The sequence below is a fragment of the Telopea speciosissima genome, chromosome 7 (genome assembly GCF_018873765.1).
Source record: "Telopea speciosissima isolate NSW1024214 ecotype Mountain lineage chromosome 7, Tspe_v1, whole genome shotgun sequence".
Classification (NCBI taxonomy): Eukaryota; Viridiplantae; Streptophyta; class Magnoliopsida; order Proteales; family Proteaceae; genus Telopea; species Telopea speciosissima.
Window position 1 is genome coordinate 48591660 of NC_057922.1, and position 22034 is coordinate 48613693.

A 22034-nucleotide genomic window follows, 5' to 3' on the forward strand; every position below is an offset into this window, starting at 1 on the left:
TGTTTTGTTTTTTCCAAGACAACCTAACAGATCACTCATTTCTGTCTCACTGCTCTCACCCATAACCACACTAAGCTATCTCTATACACTTATAGTACTTCTCATGAACATCAAAACCATATTAAAACTAAAAGAATCTTGAGGTGGCCGGATTGAGTCCTACCTCTTGGGTGACCCCAAATCTTTCCCCTAGGCTTTCTTTTGATCCGAACTCTGTATTCCTTTCATTGTGAACCCAAATAACCGAATCACAAGCCTTCTTTGCTGGTAAATCTCTCTTCCTCCTCTTCTTCTTCTTCTCCTTCTTTCCTCTCTCTCTCTCTCTCTCTCTCTTCCCTTCTCTTTAATTTCCTTTGGAAGCCAAACCCCTTTAATTTTCTTTGCAAGCAAACAGAGCCCAAAGGAATTTCAGATTGCAAATCAAGCCTTCATGGTTCACTAGAACTGCCAAGGATCCAAGCTGTAGTCATAGAGTCACCATCCACAATGGTGAAATGTTGTGAAAATGGCTAAGACAAACTCAATCAAATAGCATGGATTTCGGTTTGACCATTTTTTTTTAATTCATGAAGCATATGGGTTTGGAGTGGACCTGCACAATATGTCCATGAGTCTTGTAAAGCAGCTCCTATACCTACCACACCTGGATTGTGAAAGAAGCGTCCATCAATTAAGCTCCAGAAAATCTTGAGGTAACTAGAGAGAACAACATAGGGATAATTACCAGATTTAAAATAACAAGGACATAATACCAACCTCGAAGCAGCAACGAACAAGTAGAAGAGTGCAGTCCCTTCTGTTGTTCTGTTTTATAGGTTTTTGTGTGGCAACTATCATATCGATTTTCCTATGCATTTTGAGGAGGCATAGGAAATTTACATCTCAGTAAGAAGATGAATATGGCATTCTTCATAATAATAGGATTGGGCAACAATGTTAGATGGTCTCCTGGGGAAGAAAAAACTCTTGACTTCATCTCCACAAGCCTCCCTCCTGGTTCCACACATTAAATGCAGTTTCAATGGTTGTTCCCTTGGCAACCCAGGACCATCTAGAACAGGGTGAATCATTTGAGGCATTGAAGGTACTATCAATTTCCAATCTCCCTTGTATTGTCAATAAGCCTCTAAAGGCCCCATAGCAGCAGCTGCAATATAAACAAATATGTGAAAATAGGATTGAGGGTTTTGCTCAATAGAAACATGTGGAAATATCATTTTCAGATCATGTCTATTCAACTATATAAGGTTCATGCCCCTTATACCTCTATTTATTCTTTTGCAACATGTCTATTCAAATAGATGTTCCATGTTTATGATTCAATCTACACTAACTATTCCTCATAAAAATGCTATAGAGCAAGCAAACCTTCACCCTGAAGCTCAAAACTTCAGAAAGCACATACTGCTTCTTGAATGCACTAGTTGAAGACAGAAGAGAGTAAACTAGAAACCTCCAACTTCACAAGATTCTAACAGGCACTGCCTTCCAAAGATTCTCTTTGTCTTTCCCCCTCTATCTTCTTCTAAAATCACAAGAAAATGGTAAAAACCATCACACTGTGGCTCAAAATCATGTTTGATCAAAACCTCTATCCAACTTCTTGTGGGACTAATTCTTGTCTAATATGTCTTTCCCTGGCTCAGCCTTCATAGCCTTAATGTCTGGGATTGGTTCTCCTGTCCTCAGTGCATTTATTTCTGATTCCATGTGGAAGTTGGACTGTTCAAGACTGTTGTAACGATCTGAGAGGCTCTTTAGATTAGATTCCAGCTTACCAACTAGGTTTCGATATGTGGATGTGTAAAGTTCAATCTTATCTTTTTCTAATTTGGGCATCTCAACCTGTTGCATTGCTTTTTGAATATCTTTGCGGAGGGTCTCAGCCTAGACCCTCCTTTCCTGGCCTCCACCTGAAGGCTGGTGATCAGACCTGCAACACTACCTCCATCAGTCTTCATCAATTGCTCGGTCAAAGCTGCATTCCAACCAAGGAGATCCTTACAGACCATGCCCAAAAAAATCAGAAATTTGATATTTACGTGCAAACATGATAAAGTGACCGATAAAATGCATAGCTTCATGCCAGAAGTAGATAATGGCGTTCGAGATTTCTTAAAAGGAAAGAAAACCAATGGCCAAATTACAGTTGGTACATCTCAAGACACTACTGTTCTAAAAATAGTTTCATTCTTAAAGACAAATGCATTATTAAATTTTAGAAATATTGATACTAATGGTAAAAATATGATTTTGATTTACATAAGTAGTAGGGCATATGAAAACATTGAAAAGATGATGCATATATGTCTAACAAGGAACTAGTTTTTCTTATCTATTGGGCAAAAAAATATGAAAAACATTGTAGAGGTTAGTGTTTTTTTGCAATTTTTGAAACAACAGTGTGTGACTTTTTCTCATACACCAAGCTAAATGCTCTTCTTTTACAGTGCCCAAGAAAAAGATATCACTTGTCTATTTCCATGTCCAAAACATCCTAAGAGAAAACTCACCTTCTACCTCTAAACTGACCAAGAAGACACCACCAAATGGAAAAGGCTATATGAGTCTTGATGGACTCGAACCATCATCTCCTGGGCACAAACCCAGGTGCTCTTCCTTTTTTGAGCTAAAGACTCACCTACTAACAAACAAATGATCATACGATAATGTTTCTGTAAGTACCGTGGTCCTCAGGACAAGGGTTCCTCAGCCTTATGGCGACAAAGATTGGCTTCGATAAATAATGGTGTATCGTTCTGATATATCATCATGGGGATTAGGATCATGCTTTATAAAGGAATGGAGTCGCCACCTAGGGTTAGGGCCTAGGACCCAATGGGTGTAGCCCCATCCGGGGTTAAAGGAAAGGGCTACGTGATTCCATACGGTCTAGTCAGAGATTCAGGGTAAGTAGTCAGGTTACGAGGGTGGGAAGGTGTTAGGCACCCACCTCGCCCGGATAAACCGGTCTTTCTACTAGATGCTGGTTTTCGAATATTCTCCCTTAATAATATATCCTATACTAACATGTAAGGCTAAGTTATGATGCACTAATCATAACAAAGAAAGAAAAATCATTTACTATGTACACTAAAACGAGTTACTTTAATTGTCTACATTATGCCAAAAATAATAAGAAGGAAAGATACAGATACCTGTCAAGAAATACACGAAGTACACCAAGTGCGAAATATGTGATGTCCCACGGCTCAGGTAGAGACGGTCGATCGGCTTGTCTCTCTCTTGTCGGACAGAGTAAGGACTATATGAGATGGGATTCGCTACTCAAACTTCGGGCAGAGTAACCGCTATATAAGGGATTCTTGTTATTTGTATGCAAACAGAGTAACGACTGCAAAAGGGGTTTTTATGTTATCCGTACATTGACGGGATAACAAATTCAAAGAGCAAAATCGCTCTAAATTCGGATGGGTAATCGAAGGATCTACCCCACCGAAACGACTTTACTCACTCACACACTCACGATAGAGAGAGGGAGGAAAAGGGGGAAAAAGGAGTAGAAAAGGGATAGAAATCGCCTGTGGAGGGTCCCCTAGCCCAAAAAACCTTGGGAAATGAGGGAGGGGGACCCTCCTATTTATAGGGAGGGGTCCCTTCTCTCTCCTGGCCAGATAAATCCTGCACGGCACCTTGGAGGTGTACACGGCGCCGTGGGTGACGTCAGCAAGCTGATGTCACACCCCCTCATGGCACCGTGGAAATCAGGCACACGTCTCCACGGTGCACGTCTCCACGGCGCCGTGGGAGCGCAGTGCCTTTTTCCCTTTGTTTTTGGGCCTAAAATGGGCTCTAATGGGGTTCTGTCTGGACCCATGGGCTTGGTCTTTTTGGGTTTTTGTCTCCCTTCTGATTCTTCAGAAAATTTTCCTTACACCCCCTGCAGGGAGGCTGCCTGCCCCCCTAGACCCCCACGACCCGCTAACCGGCTAGAGGGACCGCCGTGGTGGGGGAGGGTGAGCAGTACCTCCTTCAACGTTTAGTAAAAGGGTCTGATAAGTCATTTTAGGGATGTTAGGGTGATTTGGTTCAGATGTAGAGATAAGAGTCCTTCTTGAGAGAGATACCGATGTCTGTCCGTGTCCTGTTATCATCATTGGCGGGAGGTGACAAAATTCAGCGTCTACAGTTTCTAAGCCCATAAATTACAAGTGCATATTCATCTCTTTGGTTCAAAAAGAGATGTCTTGATTTTCTATTAAATCAATTAAAGAAAATTGCAAAAAAACAGTAGAACCAGTTCAAAGTTTATCAAAATTATTGAATAAGTCTGAGAACAAGTCCTGCTCTATTAAAAGTCATTCATGGGCAGCATTTAAGGAAGTACAGACATTTCTGTGTGTTTACAGCATTAAGTAAAGATCAAAGATTATTGAGGAATAATATGTAATCATGTCTTTCTAGCATGTTTAGAGGACAAGTAAAAGGGAGGGGGGGGGGTAGAAGAAATCAAAATATTACATGCAATATATTAAGTGATTAACATGTTCAAAAGCTAGGTTGTGAAATGCACACGATCTGTTTGAGACAAGGGCTGAACCAAATGATTTACGAAAGAAGACATAACCTTGACTGGATGATTGATTGGTATTGTTTAGTACTGTTGCCTCAATCATATTATTGATCTTTGTTGAGCCTATGAAGCATTGCTGCCTATAGAATCCTCCACCCATTAGAATGAAGGTTGAGGGTCATATATTGACAACAAAAGCACAGAGAAACCCTTTTCTTCAGGGTAGGAGTAGTAGTAATAGAAGAGAGAGCCAAAACTTCATTTTCTTTCTTACTGTGTGCTTGCTTCTATCTTTGGCCCCTATATTGGAAAGATACTATATAAGCCAGAAAAGGCTCTACCGAGAACTCTCCTATGCAGAATATGTCTCTATGCATTGGAGGCAGTGGAATTGCCTTCGAGTTTCAGACGACTGGAACACTCCATCAGAGGACTTGGTTGTACAGACTCGAGGGCTCAGTGTTTCCTCGATTGGGGTTATTGCAAGGCTATCGCAGATGGAGAAGATGAAGGGGTCGCCGGGATCAATATTCAATGTATAAGACCTGGGAAGAGGAAGAAGGGGCAAAGGAATCGTGTGTTGAATTACTAATTAACCCTTAGTTAAGATATTTATTTAAAGTTTTAGTTTTTTCAAATCTTTTTATTTACTTTTAGCAGTGAATGTGATTTCACTCATTTGTCTTCATGAATTTATTTCCAATTATGTCCCTAATAGTACTTTTAAGAGGGTAGTTGTTGTCCTGTTATGTTTGGATAAATAACAGACCCTTGTTACGCTAATAATTACCCATTTTTTATTTATCCCTACATTAAATGTTTTATAAAATAACTTTTCAAAATAAAACTAGAGGCGAAAAAGTAATTTTACAAATCTATTGACACCTTAGGGGATGTCAACAAAAAAATCCCTTTAAAATGAGAATAAACATATTTCTATTGTGCCTAGTCCTTGACAAAGGTAGAAAAGGAGGATGGTAAGAATTTTTTATCTGAACAAGTGTCAAATGTGCCTAATCTAGGGGTGTCAAAACCTGGCCCGAATCAGTCACATCGATAAAAAAAATGGGATCAAACCGAATCAATTTTTATCGGATCGGGTTTTGGATTGGGGATATGACAAAACCAGTTGAAAATAGGACTACACCAAACCAACAAATATCTGGATCGAAAATCTAATTTGATAAAACCTATAAAAAACCTAGTACAAATTATCTTCTTTAATAATATTCATACTCATTGTTAACTTTTGTACTCATATTCATGGAAAGATGACTATTTCTCCCTTTATTAACAAGCAATTATTCCAAACTTTAGAGAACTTTAGGCTAACAATTGTGAGAGATCCTGTTCACTTATACAGTTATAAAATTTTCTTCAAAAGGTTTGTTAGAAATGTTAGGCAATTTCTCTACTCCAAGTTTCTCTCTCTAGAGTCTAAGTTTTCATTGAAAATTGGTTTCAGGTGCCAAGGAAAACAGTGGCTATAGATTAGCCCATACAAATTGTTTACTTGTATAGTGATAAATTGTGGTCATGATTTGCTTCAATTCTCTATAAATAGAATTACTAAATAATAAAAACCCAAATTTCAACTGAAGGAATGGTTTAGATCAGTCATCATCTTTTTCAATGGTTGAAAACTATATTACGCGAATTATCAAAGGGCTTACTATGCTGATATGGTCCCGATGATGTTTACTAGACTAATTTGATAGTTCATAGGGATTTGGGTTATTTTGTACATATAATTTTCTGTAAATACTCTAGTACACCTCACTTAATTCTGGCTGTCTCCTAACTTCAAATCTGATCAAGTTTGTACTAATGTGCTAATATTTCTATGTTTCTAAACTACCCATCTTTATCAAAGAAAAAATTACCGAATCTTTCTTCTCTACAGGTTATAAATGTAAGATTTCATTGTGGAACGTAACGAGCGGGTCTTCATCACGTAATTAAGGTTTTTGTAAGTGGTATTTGTCATCCTTATCTCACCCAGTTAAAGTTTAAACATAGAATAAACCCTCCATTGACGAATCGTTATCCTCTCCTATTACATCACGGTGTTGTACTACATCGTACGGCAACTGCAGAGGCCATGAGCACCATGTTACCAGTCTTCTTCCTACTTCACGGTTGGCTTTCACTACTCAATTCCAAAATAATAATCAATTATACATCAGGATCTTAGTTCCATTGTCGTCTATCAGCTTTTTTTACATTTCATTCCCCAAACTTCCACATGTCCAGCTTTGAGTTCACACCTCAGTTAAGTAAGGTTGGGTTTGAATGATGTCGGTTCATCAATTAACAACAGTTTTTAATCCTTCAATAGATTAATAAACTGACTGCACAGGTATGGATTCTTGAAGTGGATATTGTTCTTTGACCCATTTTCTGATCTAGCGGTTGCACAAAGCCTTAGTCGGTTACTTTCTCTATTATGTTGGTAATTGGATTGATTTATGGAAACCCAAACACTACAAACTTGGGGATTAGAGTCCTACTTTAATTAGCAATTCTTGATGGCAAGAGTGCACTGAGAAATATATCGCCATCATCATTGAGAAACATTGAGGGAGATTAAGAGGGAGAAACTTCGAAGCTCTACTGTTCGTTCTTGTTACAGTGATTTGAAGACAAACGTCGCCATGACTAGTGGGAATTAAGATATCATCGCACAGTATACATCAGTGAACGGTATGCGTCTCCTCTCTTATGTTTGTGATTCAAGAATGCAATTGGCAAGATCCTTATGAATTTGTGTGAATGAGGATAATAATCCCCAGGTATGTTAACTTTGTTGACGATACTGACTTGCTCAAAAGTGCTTGCGGCAAAACTCTTGCTTCATTTCCTCAAACTAATTATCATCTTTCTCATCTTTCTTTGATAATAGGTTCTTTGAGAGTCATAGCCTTTTCCTCTTTGTTTCCTTAATCTAATCATTTTTTTTGTCTGAAGAATAGGAGGCTTCCTTTGCCTTTTTTGGAGCGGTAAGAATCTAAAGCACCCTAAGAACATGAACACTACACCGAAGAAGAAATATGAGGGGCAAAATTCACACACACACAACATGCGACAAGATATCTATTTTTTTAAGTGTTTGGGCTTGCAATATAGATTGGTTGAACCCTATTTCTGATTTCAAAAGTAATAGCTCCCCAAATCAGCTCTATAGTGTGCGACGATAGGTTCATTTTTTTTTTTATTTCTTTCTCACCAAATATGGTGAATCACTACACTAAAGGCAAGCTTTCTAATTAGATCTAGAGAAAGGACAAGAAAATTAATGGTGCTCCACATTCTCTAGAGAATACCAAAATAGACAACAATTAGAGATGGTACATTTCTCTTAGGAAGGAACTCTTGAGTAGGGAGCGATAATGTCATAGCATGCCAAGTTATAAAACTATGTCTAGGAATATTCGAGCTGAACTAGACAATCTTATGCCATGGAACCTTAGAGATTTTGATCTAATCAAATTCCAAGTAGAAACAAAGCTAAATTTCTTTGAAGAGTTTGGAAGCTATAAGACCAAATCACCATTGTATCTAGGTCTCATCAAAGAAGAAGAGAAATTAGACCAAAATCCTCAATCAGATTACCAGAAGTACTAGCTCAGCTGAATACCAAGTACCATCTCGAATAATGGATGAGACTTTTATCATTCTATCAAAGCTTGCATCATATCTAAAATGGTCATCATATCTAGAAATGAGCACACCATTAGGATGTTGGTTATCAAACCAATGATAAGTGTCGCATCCATCATCCATGCTTGAACGAATGGCATCTCTAACAAGGTATTTGTACTTTCAAATTTTCCTCCAAGCCCATGGTGCATCATTTGGACAAGTGGCAGTCCAAATGGAATCTGTCTTTAAGTATCTAGAGTAAATGTAGTCAGTCCAAATGTTTATGATTCTAGACATAATTTTTCAAAATATTTTATTGATGCCCGCAATATTAGATTCCTTGACTCTACAAAGCTCTAGACCACCATCCTTCTTTGGGAGGCAGATTTTAACCCAACAAATAGGGATGTAGGAAGTTAGTTTTTAGCCTCCCGATATATATGGTTGTAAGAAGAATTTTTCACCAAAAAAAAAAAGAATTTGAAAATACACTAGCAAACGAATGATTGAGTCCCTTGCAAATTAAAGCCACCTCAACTTCACATTACACATTACCAAGGAAAGAGACTAAGATAATCTCTAACCCCGAGCCCGGATCCAATGAATCGTTATCGTCTACGGTTCCCTGATCGGTGCGGTTCCCTAGTGCCTCTCACAAGAGGGGCGTGGGACCCACCCGGGGCACCTGACTGAACACTCTACCCAGGTGGGGTCCACCCTCCTCTTGTAAGAGGCACTAGGGAACCGCATCGGTCAGGAACCGTAGAGGAAAAAAATTCCGGATCCAATTCATTTAGATCAAGTACAGGTCCATGAATGGATCCAAATCTTTTATATATTAGTACAAATTCAGATCTGGATTGAACATAGACCTGGACCCAACGCATTACAGTTGGGCTTTACTCCTACAACAATTCATTATGGATTAGAAAATTCTACTTAATATAGCAACTAGAAAGTCCACTTAAGATGATGAACCTCAGGCCCATTATACACATCAAATTGATTTATCACACCAATACATAAATCTAGGAAAAGCTTTATACCCAATCTTGGATAAACCACAATCTTTGATTCCTGCAAGTGCCCTATCAAATTGGCTCCATTTCTGCTCAAGAGTCCTACTGTATCCGATCGACATCCTTATTAACCCCGGTGAGATGCCGGCCATCTTCTTCTCCACGGCATTCATTTTGCTACTAGTACTTCTACCGGAACATGACATAAGGGTCTCATAGTATCCCAAGCTAACAGCCATTATACCAAACTGGGTGCTGTTTTGCAGATGGCTCATCAACTGGTTTGCCTTCTCCTCTGTCTCCATATCCAAACATAAAATTCCTCCAAACCCATAATTCTCATTTGCCATGGACTTCATAAGAGTGTGGTCTGGATTTCTTCATCCTTGTAGCATAGACCATTGCGCGCCTGCAATGTTCCTTCATTCTTAGACCTAGGTGGGGAATTCTCTCGGAGACCTCGAATGCGACCTTGGGGTTCATGGTTGGACCAAGAAGCATCAGTGCCCCTTGATGAAGGTCCATTATGGAATTCACTAGGCTAGCCGGCCCACAAATTGCACCTGCAGCCCATCCCAATCCAACCCAATCCACAATGATCATTAGTGGTAAACTACTTTGATACAAAGGGAAACTCTGTGTCACTAATAGTTAGTGACATCTAGAATTTGTCGCCACTTATCACATGTGTACATGAATGGATGTTGGTGGGTCCATGCAATAGTGAACTTTATTCCCATGCCACCAAGTTTCAACTTGAAACAAGCATGGAATTGGTTAAACAGTATGTAGTTCCATGAAATTACAAGAATACAAATTCACTGTAATGGAATCAAATGGCAAGTATGTAATTTTGCCACTTTGAGGTCATTTTTTCAAGCCGGTTCTCCTGCTTGTTTTTTGATGAAGCACTTTTACAATTTGTTAGGGGCTGAAATTTCAACATTGAGGTGGGTTTGAGTCTGCCGCAACATGGACCCACCTATATTTGCCAATGACAAGTGATGAGAAATTTTTGTTTTCTATTTCATGTAAAACAGCAGTAACAATGGATTAGCATTACTTTCGGCATGTCAGGCAGAAGGTTGTCATAGTAACCCCAGCCATAAGAGTTTTGTAAATTTTTAGATGGGCCTGAGCTTGGCCCAAGCAAACCTAATCTGCTATGGTCAGGTCGCAGAGCAATGGATATTGAAGAGAAGAGAAGTGAAATTTTCAAACCTGAAACTTTTGTAATCATTATCTCACATGGTTATATCGCTAACTCTTATTTGATTTTAAGTTTCATGTCTTACACTTTTACCAATGAAGTCAAATACCTACACGACTACACTATTAATGAGGGTCTTAACTGAACTAATGAAAAAGCAAGTAAATCTTATTCATATAAATATTAAGAAGCTACACTGTATATGTGATCATAGTTTTACTGATATAAGAATACTGAATTCCCCTTTGAATAAAAAATAGAAGACTTGTATTAACACAATGGTTCTCCTCTCTAAAGGCCAAACTGAGGGGGTGGGGGTGGGGGGAAGTGTCCTTTGAATATGAGGCGTAGGATACTTGTCGGTGATGGGAACTTGTTGGAGGTTTCCAACATAATGGCATTGGGAATAGTCCCACATCGGAAATATAAAGTTGATTCCTTGGGTATATTTAATAAAGCACCATTTGTTGTTTAAATTAATAAATACGGTGAATGCCACGGTGTATGTGTGAGGACTTTCGTCCGAGCATGCATGCACACGCGTGGCATGGGCTGTAGAGGCATTAGTGGCACACACACTTAGCACTTAGCACACTTCAAGCGAGATCTGATCTGGACCGTTCCTTTTCATCCAGTGGTCCAATTTGAATCTGGATAAAATCAATATATACAGTTGATCAACAGTTATAACTGTTATATTTTTGGACGGTTTAGATCATACAGTTACGATCCAACGGACCAGATTCAAAGATGGAAGAATCCATCTGTTGGGAACATGTGCCAAGTAAAGTTATTTCAAACTTATAGATATCCATAACGTTTTTCTCCTCCTTCGTGTTCAAAGGTGATCTTGCAGGGAATCTGTTTTACTGTAGGAAATAAATTTCTCTGCTACTGGCTTTTCTGTTTTTCTCGAAACTTTTTCAGGCATCGATTTTGGCTTCGTTTGTGCAATACGCAGCCAAGATAATCAACAAGTTTGTGCTTCATTGTATCCTGGCAGACAATTCGTCTGCAACCTATTTGCATCTGGAAGTAGGGATGAATTTCGTCTTAAGGAAAGCGACTCTGTAACGCGTCTTGAAGATTCAAGCCAATTTTTATTCTAACAGAACTATCATCCCATTTCTAAAGAAGGTGGTTGGGCTTCCATAGTAATGCTTCATAATGAATTATTTATCTTCTCTTTTGATTACAGTAATCTAGATTTTGCATATGAAGCAGAAGGAAAGACAATCAAATAGGGACTTCGGGTAGGAACAAGGCATCCAACATCTAGCCATTTGGTAGAATTCAACAAATCTTACCCTATGGCTGAAGGAGGACAACTTTTGTCAATGGCCTTGGATGCTATATCATCTTCTATACAGTATCACTAATCTTTTTGAGTTTTTTTGACTCTGTAGTTGTTTATAAGAAAATAGGGATATTATTTTGCCAGCTCATGCTTTGGCCACTAAGGCCAGAATCTAAGTCAATTAGTTATTTTCGAGGGAACTTGTAACTTTTTCTGAACTATATAATCCTTTTTAATCTTAATTACTTTTCATTTCATAAAAATATTTAAAAAAAAAATAAAAATAAAAATTATATCTAAAAAGTATCATTAAAATATGATAAGAAAACTTGAGTAGTTTACAAAATCATGTTAGGTAATGATTATGAAAGTTTCCTCATTAGGTATAAAATTTTCAACTCCCTCTCATTTTTTTTTAGGGGGGTGTTAAGGAGTTCCCTTTCAGTTCAGTTTCCCTTGCAACCAACCAAAGCCTTAATATAAATTAGGGAAAAGGCTAGGCACACCACTTGTGTACCATAAACTAACACCTATTCTATCTATCTCGATCTCTCTTCCCCCTTTTGAAATAACCCCTTGTCCCTCTTGTATGACTCCCTTACCACACACGGACAGTGTACCTATCCCTCTCCCTATAAATTATTAGCCAAGTTGGTAATAAGGAAAAACTAAGATGCCATAATGCTCAAGACCTAAAACTAGGGATGTAAATGGATAACCGAAAATCTGAATTCGATCTGCATCTGTATTTGTTTAGGGACATCCGAATTCTTTTTAGAGATATCAGGAAGAAAATCCGAATACTTCGATATAAATCCGTCTGGAAAAAAAATGCGAATACTTAATAAAAAATTAAGTAAATAATGATCTTGAGGATTTTTGAAGATTCATCGGGTTCTAGAATATGAGGAAAAGAGAATCATGATCTAAGAGATGTGGATTGAGAGTGAATTGTATCCACTAGGGGGAGGAAGGTCCAGGTTATACAAGGTAGAGATGTAAATGGAATCGAAATCCGAATTCGATCCGCATCCGAATCCGTTTAGAGGTATTCGTATTCAGCCTGGGAATATTTGAATCCGATCACATACGATCTGTATCCGAGCCAAATCTGATCAGTTTACATCCCTACATAAAACTCATGAATTTATAAGTGGAACAAAGTCATCAATAGAGATTACTTACCAGCAATAACATCGGCTCCACCATTGATGTACTTAGTGAGGTTGTGCACTACTATATCGGCATCCAACTTAGCAGGGAACAATACCATGGGAGTGAAGGTATTATCCACCACAACCTTCACCCCCTTATCGTGCGCTATCCTGCACAACTCCGGCAAGTTAGCGACCATCAGAGTAGGGTTGGACATGGATTCCTCGTAAAGCACATTAGTCTTTCCCTCCACAATGGCTTCCTTTACCATCTCAAATGTTGTCATGCCACTTGCTATGCAGTATGCAGCCTCAGTTCCTTCCATGGCTGCAATTTGATGGCTGAGATTTAAGACGGTGGGCTTGAAGTGACGGCTATAGATGAAGAAGCCTTGGTCAGAGCCGAACTCGCCGGTGAACATTTTGTGCATGTTCACTGACTCCATGACTGTGAAGGTGGCTGAGGCTTCAATTGACATGTTGATGCCACCGTCTTCACCAACTCATGCCGTGCGATGGCAAGAGCCATGGTTGGGTCCTGGCTTGCTATCATCAGCTTATTTTTAAATACGAAACCATCTGTTCCTCTTTCTTCCTCTCTAACGAAATAATGTTTCTTTTTCCCATTTGGGAAATTTTGTGTGTTAGGTATGACACAGAGAGAGAGAGAGAGAGAGAGAGTGGTTGTGAATGTTGTGAGGATGGAGAAGCAGAGGGGGTGTTTTATAGAGAAAACTAGCAGCTTTAATTAATTATTGATGAGTTAGTCAAAAGAGATGTAAACGGGTATCCGAAAATTCGAATTTGATTCGTATTTTATTCGTTTAAGGGTATTCAAATTTTTATTCAAATAATTCACAAAAAAATATATATATATATCTGATCCCAATAGATATCCAACACATGATATATAGGGTTTTTTAAGATTCAACAAGTTCTAAAGAATATGGAAATGAAAATTATGAGACTAAAACATGAATTGAGAGTGAATCGTATCCACTGGGGAAGGAAGGGCTAGATTTGATTCGTATCTGTATCCATTTAGGAATATTTGCATCTGGTCAAGAAATATCCAGATTCATTTACATCCCTAGACCTAGTCTGCTATGTCTTGGCAAAAAAATAGTTATTCTGTTATGCATGGTAAAGACAACGAGTATTGGGGGAGTATGGCCCACTTGATGCAGTGTGGTACATCATAAGAAGATGAAACTAATGACACATCCCTTATATAGTTATTTACCTCCCCGTCATACCTGATGGAAAACGTGTACAATTTTTGTACAAAAAAATAAAAAGTATACAACATGGAATCTCTGTATGCTTTTTTGACAAAAGAATCTCCATATATACACGATATTATTCATGCAGTGAGGACGACCTCAAGACTAATCTAGATCCTCTCCAATGACATTAACCACCAAAGACAATCTCCCACCCTCCATGGGGCACACCCCAAAGGTGGAACCTACACCCCATGAATGGTGGGAGATTGTCTTTGGTGGTTAAATGTCATTGGAGAGGATCCGGGCTCCCTGAAGACATGTCAATGTGAGGTTAAGCTGATTTTTTTTTTTTTTTGGTGATTAAATATATATTCAACAAAGCTCAAGGATTCTTTCCCTCAGAAAAATGGAAGGAAGAATAATAAAAAATGAGGAAGAAGAAAAAAAAAAACAAAGAAGTTGAGAAAATCTCCACAAACATCAGTGGCCTATCACCAGCCCTTTACAATCTGCAGACATTGGACATTTGGACCTTACAAATTGTCCTGTAAAAGAGCTTCCTCCAGATAAGAGAAAAATGGTAAACTTGAGGCAATTTATGGTTTATCAAGAAGATGGATTATGTTTGATTAATCAAATGCCAATTGAGATGGGAAGATTAATTTGCCTTAATCAATTAGAGACATTTGTTGTGGGCCACAAAAGGGGGCAGCGTATGAAAGAGTTGCAACACCTAGACCTTGGAGGAATTTTAAATATCTACAATCTTGAGAGCGTGAGAAGCAGATGGGAAGCAGAGGAGGCAAATTTAAGGGGAAAAGAAAAGCTTGTTGTGTTGCGTATATGTTGGGGAAGTCATGTTAATTGGGATGGTGATAGTAGTAGTAGTTCTTCTATGTTAATGGGAAATGAGAATACAAAAACCGTTGTTGAAGAAGATGATCATGTACAGAAGTATCTATTTTTGACTGATGAACTGGGTTTGACATGTGGGAGTGGTTTTCTGTATAACTCCCTACAGAATCAAGAAAACATCAATGATCTTGCCTATTGGCTCTCAATAACATCGACACTTTTGTTTCTTGTACAAAATATGCTCAAGACAAGAAGCACACCAAGAAAAGCTTCAAAGCATGCTCTGACCTCACCCATCACCCTATTTTATAGAATGACACAAGTAGAAGCTCTCTAGTACTATCTTTTCAAATTTATTTCTGCAGTACCAGAAAATAACGAATATCAAAATTAAGATGCTCTAAATTTTTTATTTGAGGGCCTCTGTGTTGGAATTGCCCCAATAACGCAGTGGATTCGGATCGGGATGGCAATCTTTTTCGTTCGGATTCAAGAGAACAAAATAAAAATTCACAAGAGGGAATGATTTTAGTTACCTTAGAGCCGCAATAGAGCTCCTCCTCTAGATAATAGTTCTTCTACACCCAAGCAGAAGATGGATCAACTTGTTCAACTCTTTGAATGCTCCGATCAGACATAACTAGAAGTGACACAACTCACCACTCATTTAGGGTTTCATAAATCCCAAAAGCACTCACACCTCACACACACAAAGGAAGGAGAGGAAGAGAAAACATGGAAGAAGAGAGAGAGGGAAAACCACATCAAAACATAGAAGCTCTCTCCCCTTTCTCTTTTATATATAATTCCCCTTTAGTGGGGTTGCTATGACAAATTAAAGTTTCTAAAACTTAAACTTGCCTTTTTGCCTTGTGCAAGTGAGGTTTTCAAAACCGTAACTTGCCAACTTTGGTGAGTATTGTCCACTTGCTATTTTTGTACAACATGTTTGCTGCTAAAGTGAGAAAAGGTAGAATCTCAAAGGGATTGCTATCTCTTTAATTATGGCTAACCATATAATCCAATTATATTTTATTTATTGTCATAAAAAAAGATAATTAACCAATTTAATATTCCCAAATATTATCATGCACAATTAAACTCTTTAATTTGCATTTATGACCTTCCACTAATCCAATATCGCATAATGAGCTATAGGGCATGTAATTAAATACTGCCAACCCCCAACTCATTGTAAAACACCATTTTAGAGATTCTGTGTGTCATTGGACGTCCGAAAAATATTTTACATAAATTTAAATAGATAAATAATTATTTTTCATATTACCAAATAGTTTTGTAAACAATTTACAAAAACGACACTGGTACCAAATTTTTGTCCGATCCATCATAGACTTTCTCTCTCCTTGATATTTCCGAATTAACGGTAGTGGATTCTATGTTGAGCATCTCTTTCATTAACAATGCGTGATCACGTGTCCAGTGCACCGATATATAGTCCGTAGGACATCAACCATTGGTTTACCAAAATAAGTGATCCAACACTGCAACGAATAGGATTTCTCAGGTCAAAGGTTAACCGACGGGTACGAATCTCGTTCTCAAACAACTAGCAGTAGCACATGCGAGATTCTTACCAGATTCTTTTCTATACACACATAATGTGTACCTACATTTATGCACCGAAAACTCATTTCTGGTAACATACAATGTGACGACCATATGAACGGAAAGTCTGGTCCTGTCCCTAGTCGAGAACCATTTTAGGTGAAAACCCATGGAACAACTTACAAGCCCAATAAAATATATGTCATGCGCAAAAAGGAATAAACACTATATTAATTAAACCGGGTTTGATGGACACATATCCAACACTCTGTTCATTCCCCTCAAGTATAGGGATTTCAAGTGGGTACAGTGGAATGGTAGGCAAAACATATTTCCAATCAAGAGTTGAAGCTAAATACCCTGCCCTCCTGTTTAAGCAACATTTAACTACATATGTTCTAATAAAAACAAAAAAAAAACTACATGTGTTGAGAAAATATATGGGATGTGTGAGATAACTTAGAGGGGGGTGAATAGGTTATCACTAGTGAATTTTAAACCTTTTTCGATTTGTCTCCCAATTAAGTATTTGAAATAAAATAGTAAATAGAAATAATGCGGAAATAGGAAGACACAAGATTTACAGTGGTTCGGCTAAACCAAGCCTACATCCATTCCCCTCAACTCTGAGAGAATTCCACTAGTAACTTCCTTTTAGTACAGTAGGTGGGAAGAACACATTTACAATCTTTTTCATAGGATAAGAGAATCCTAACTCTTTTTCACAAGATAAGAGGATCTTAATTCTTTTTCACAGGATAAGAGGATCCTACACACTAATCTAAGTACAGTCTAGATTAATATAAAAATGTTTTCTTAACTCAAAAGCATAAACAATTGGAAGATAAAAGGTAAGGATTACCTAGACAAGGAATGTGTCATGTATTCCTTGCAAGTGAAGAATGATATGTATATGAATGCTCTATGTAATGCCTTCAACATAATAAAACTTGAAATATGAATATGGAGAAGGTCTTTGATGTGTTGAAGTTCTCTTGAATGATGCTTGTAAGAGATGGCCAGACTTCAACAAAGAGAGCTTGAGATTGATGGTTGAATATAGCTCTCAATTGATTTGTAACTCATACAAATAATCTTCAATGGTTAGTGTTTGGGGGGTTTCAAGTGTTGTATTTAGAGCTAAGAAGATGCTCTATTTATACAAAAAATTTGGGTCAAGTTTGAGTTACAATGGATTAAAAACGGTTATTTTTAGTCAAACTGGTCCACCTCTTTAAGAGAGCTGTTGAAAATATAGCCGTTGGAATCAAAATGCACCAACCGATCGATCGACGATCGACCGATTGTGGAACCAATTGGTGTTGGGTGATCGGTTCCCCAACTGGTACGTCCCACTTCAACTACTGTGACTAGCGGTCGATCTGTATAAGATCAACCGATTCTGAAATCGGTTCACATACAGGGTATTTTTGGTGATTTTTCTCAGCGGGTACTTACACATATTAAACCCTATTAATACTAAGGTCATTATGGTATATAATCTAGCCTCCTAAGGTCTCTAAAATGCATGATGTATGCAATGCAATTTTCATTTAAAATTATCATGCAGTACATTGTGTGTAAGTGGTGTGTGTTTACAGGGTTAAGTCTTCGATCTTGAGCTTCATATTGACATCTTCAAAGATGTTCTTCAATCTTCAAAAGATCTTGATTAGATCTTCTTATTGAAGAAGCTTTGTATGGCTTTTCAGCATCCTTGATCATCCAAGTTCTTTGATTCTTTGGTTCTGGGCTTCTTGGCTTCTTGACTTCTTGGCTTGATGTCCATTTTCAAACAGGTTTGTTTGTTATCATCAAAACCAATGAGGGAAGGGATTACCCAACAATCTCCCCCTTTTTGATGATGACAAACCTTATGATTTAACAATATGGCAATGGTATATATTTTAAAAAATTTCAAGACAAGAATACATCATCATAAGGCAATAAATATGTAAAATAAGCAAGAATCAATAAATTGCCATCTATTTTTAAATCATCCACTTTTCTCCCCCTTTTGTCAATAGCAAAAAGGTAAGGGATGACAAGAGCAACAAGCTCCCCCTGCATAAAATATTAGTAGCTAAGTATGAGCATACGTAAGTAAGCTCCCCCTACAAATATGCATTAAGGAAATAATAAAGCATGTTTACCAATATTTAAACCATAAGTATATAGAGTCAACCCAAAAGTAGGAGTGCAGAAATAAAAGCAGTGCATAGTCTAAGCTATTACAACCCAAAAGTTTCAAAGTTAACTTGTTTAAGTTTTAAAGACTGAAAATAAAAGATAGGCTAAGCATCAGGAGCATCGGCAGCATCAGGAGCAGTAGGAATGTTGAAGTACTGGGTGATGCGAGAAAGTTAAAGAATCATGGAGTTCATCTTGTCGTCCAGGGAGTCAAGGCGTCTAGTAGTGGCCTTCATGTAGTCCAGCATCATCTGGCGATCAAAAGTGGAGGAGGATCCTTCTGGAGGGTTGTAGTCCTCATCATCACTTTCATCATAGTCTTCTTCTTCAGTGCCAAACGCATTTGATTTCCTTCTGCGATTTTCAGTAACAGGAGCAACAGGAAGAACAATGGACAAGTTCATTTTCTTGATTGTTGTAGCATCAATGTCACATGGCTTATCTTCAGGAATTTCATTGGAGCAATTAATTTGAAAATGATAGAATATTGTAGCAAGAGTCCTACCATTTAGAAGACTGTCTTGGGAAACTCTGTTGGAAGTAGTTTCCATTACCCTCATCATGAGATATGGAAGGCTAATTTGGTTTCCAGTAACCAAACACCAGGCAAGGTATGCCTCAAAGGGTTTCACTGCATCCCTATGGCCTCCTTTGGGTAGAAGATTGTAAGAGTTAATGAGACACATCACTCTAGGAATGTCATGAAGTTGGACAGCCTTGACCTTTTGGGAATTTTCATCATAATTTTGCATGATTTTGCCATAGACCTCAGCCTCATTCATGAAATCATCATAATTCTGTTCGGTCTTGAGATACTTAAACTCACCCTGAGCCCTAATATTCAAAATATCTTCCAAATCTTCCATATTGAAAGCGATGAGAATGCCATTGACTAGAGATTTGATTCTCAAGTCTCCATCTTGGCCTTCAACTTTCAAGTTGCAATAAAAATACTTTACCAAAGCAGGATAACAGAAATTATTATGGTAAAGTGCAGAATCCCATCCAAGAAAAGTGTAGTATTCTGAGATATTACCAGTTTGGAGTTCTCCATTCCTCACATGGCATTCTTGGATCACTTTTCTTTCCAAATACTTAGGTCAAAACAGAGAGGCTTCAAGAGATGAGAAGAGAGACTCATTATAAGCCCTAGTCTTCCTTTTGTTTGCAGTGGTCTTTCTCTTCTTGCTTGGAGCACCATCCTTTGGAGCCATTGATGGAGAAAAAGAGGTTTTAGAAGGGAGAAGATGAGATTGAAGTGAAATGGGGCAAGGATTCAAGGGGTTTTATAGAGGTTTTGCCCTAGAAGGTTCATCCAAGGGTTTTGGAGTGAAAAGGCACAAAAAAGAAATGAAGAGAAGTGAAGACAAGACCTCTCGGTTTCCCTTAAAAACATAATTTTTAGCGATCCGGTCCACCGGTACGATTGAAGCGGTCGATCGGTTGGGGCAGAAATCTTGTATTTTTGAATTTTTGGAACAAAGATTGATTTTTCAATCAAAATGAGTATTTTTGGATGCTTTTATTCAAAAAGGATTGCAGATGCCCAACTCACGTCGAAAGCATGCAGAAATGCTCTTCCGGTAGGGGTTTCGTGAAAATGTCCGCGACTTATCTAGCAGTGTCAATATGCTCAAGGACAATTTTGCCCTTTTGAGCAGTGTCACGAAGAAAATGCTGACGGATGTCAATGTGCTTGGCTCGGGAATGAAGAATTGGATTTTTGTTGAGATTTGTAGCACTTGTGCTATCACACATGATTTTTGAGGTTTCAAAAAAAATACCATAATCAGTGAGAGTTTGGCGCATCCAGAGAATTTGAGCACAACACCTACCTGCTGCAATATATTCAGTTTTAGTAGTAGAGAGTGCGACACAATTTTATTTCTTACTAAACCAAGAAACAAGACATGATCCAAGGAAGTGGCAAGTTCCACTTGTGCTCTTGCGATCAAGATGACAGCCAGCAAAATCGGTGTCAGAAAAGCTAAGTAATTCAAAATTGTTGTTCATAAGATACCATAATCCTACATTAATAGTGTTTTTCAAATATTTGAATATTCTTTTGACTACACTAGCATGAGATTGCATAGGGCTAGCTTGGAATCTAGCACAGGCACAAACACTCAACATAAAATGTCAGGTCTACTTGCAGTTAAGTAGAGTAAACTGCCAATCATACCTCGATATCGAGTGGGATCAAAAGGAGTTCCATTCTCATCTTTTGATAAGCTTAGAGAAGTACTCATAGGAGTGCAAGAAGCTTTCTGAGTATTTATATCAAATTTCTTCAATAATTCCTTAATATATTTAGACTGATTAATGAAAATTCCATTTTTAGTTTGTTTAATCTGAAGTCCTAAAAAGAAATTCAATTCACCAATTAAACATGATTAGACAAAGTAGAGTCTTCAAATCCAGGAGGTTGTGAAACAAAAACTTCTTCAGTTATAAAACCATTCAAGAATGCACTTTTTATATCCATTTGATAAAGTTTGAAGTTCTTATGACAAGCAAATGCTAACAACATTCTTATAGCTTCTAATCTAGCTACAGGAGCATAAGTCGCATCAAAATCAATTCCTTCCTGCTGATTATAGCCTTGAACGACTAGTCTTGCCTTGTTTCTCACAATAATTCCATTTTCATCAAGTTTATTTCTGAAAACCCATCTTGTTCCAATGATGGATTTATTTTTAGGTTTTGAAACAAGTTCTCAAACATCATTTCTTTCAAATTGATGTAATTCCTCTTGCATAGCCAGAATTCAATCAGTATCTAGTAGTGCTTCCTTTATGTTCTTAGGTTCAATCATAGATAAGAAAGCACCAAAATCACAAGTATTTTGGATTTTAGATCTAGTTTGAATACCTTTCTCAATATTCCCAATTATTTGGTCAAAGGGGTGATGCCTTACAGGTCTTATGTCTTTAGGAAGTTCAGTTGACTCTTTTAAAGAGTTATCTTTGATGGAATCATCTAGAGAGATGGCCTCAACTCTCCTTTTTATCTCGGATAATGTATCCTCATCATCATCAACCAATGGTTTATATCTGTCTTTGGGAAGTGAAACATCAAATTTGACATTCATGGATTCTTCCACAGTTAAGGTCTTTTTATTAAATACTCTATAGGCTCTACTGTTGCTAGAGTATCCAAGAAAAATACCTTCATCAGATTTTTCTTCAAATTTTCCTTTGGGATCTTTGGTATTCAAGATAAAGCATTTACATCCAAAAATTTGAAAGTAGTCAACCTTGGGTTTCTTTTTAAAATATAATTCATACGAAATTTTAGACAAAATCCTTTGAATTAAAACAAGATTCAAAACATAGCAA

General features: G+C 37.7%; 1 pseudogene; it reads right to left on the reverse strand.

Moving 5' to 3' along the window:
• Positions 1-9084: 9084 nt before the first annotated feature.
• On the reverse strand, positions 9085-13409 carry LOC122669867 (annotated as a pseudogene).
• Between the last annotated feature and the right edge of the window lie 8625 nt (positions 13410-22034).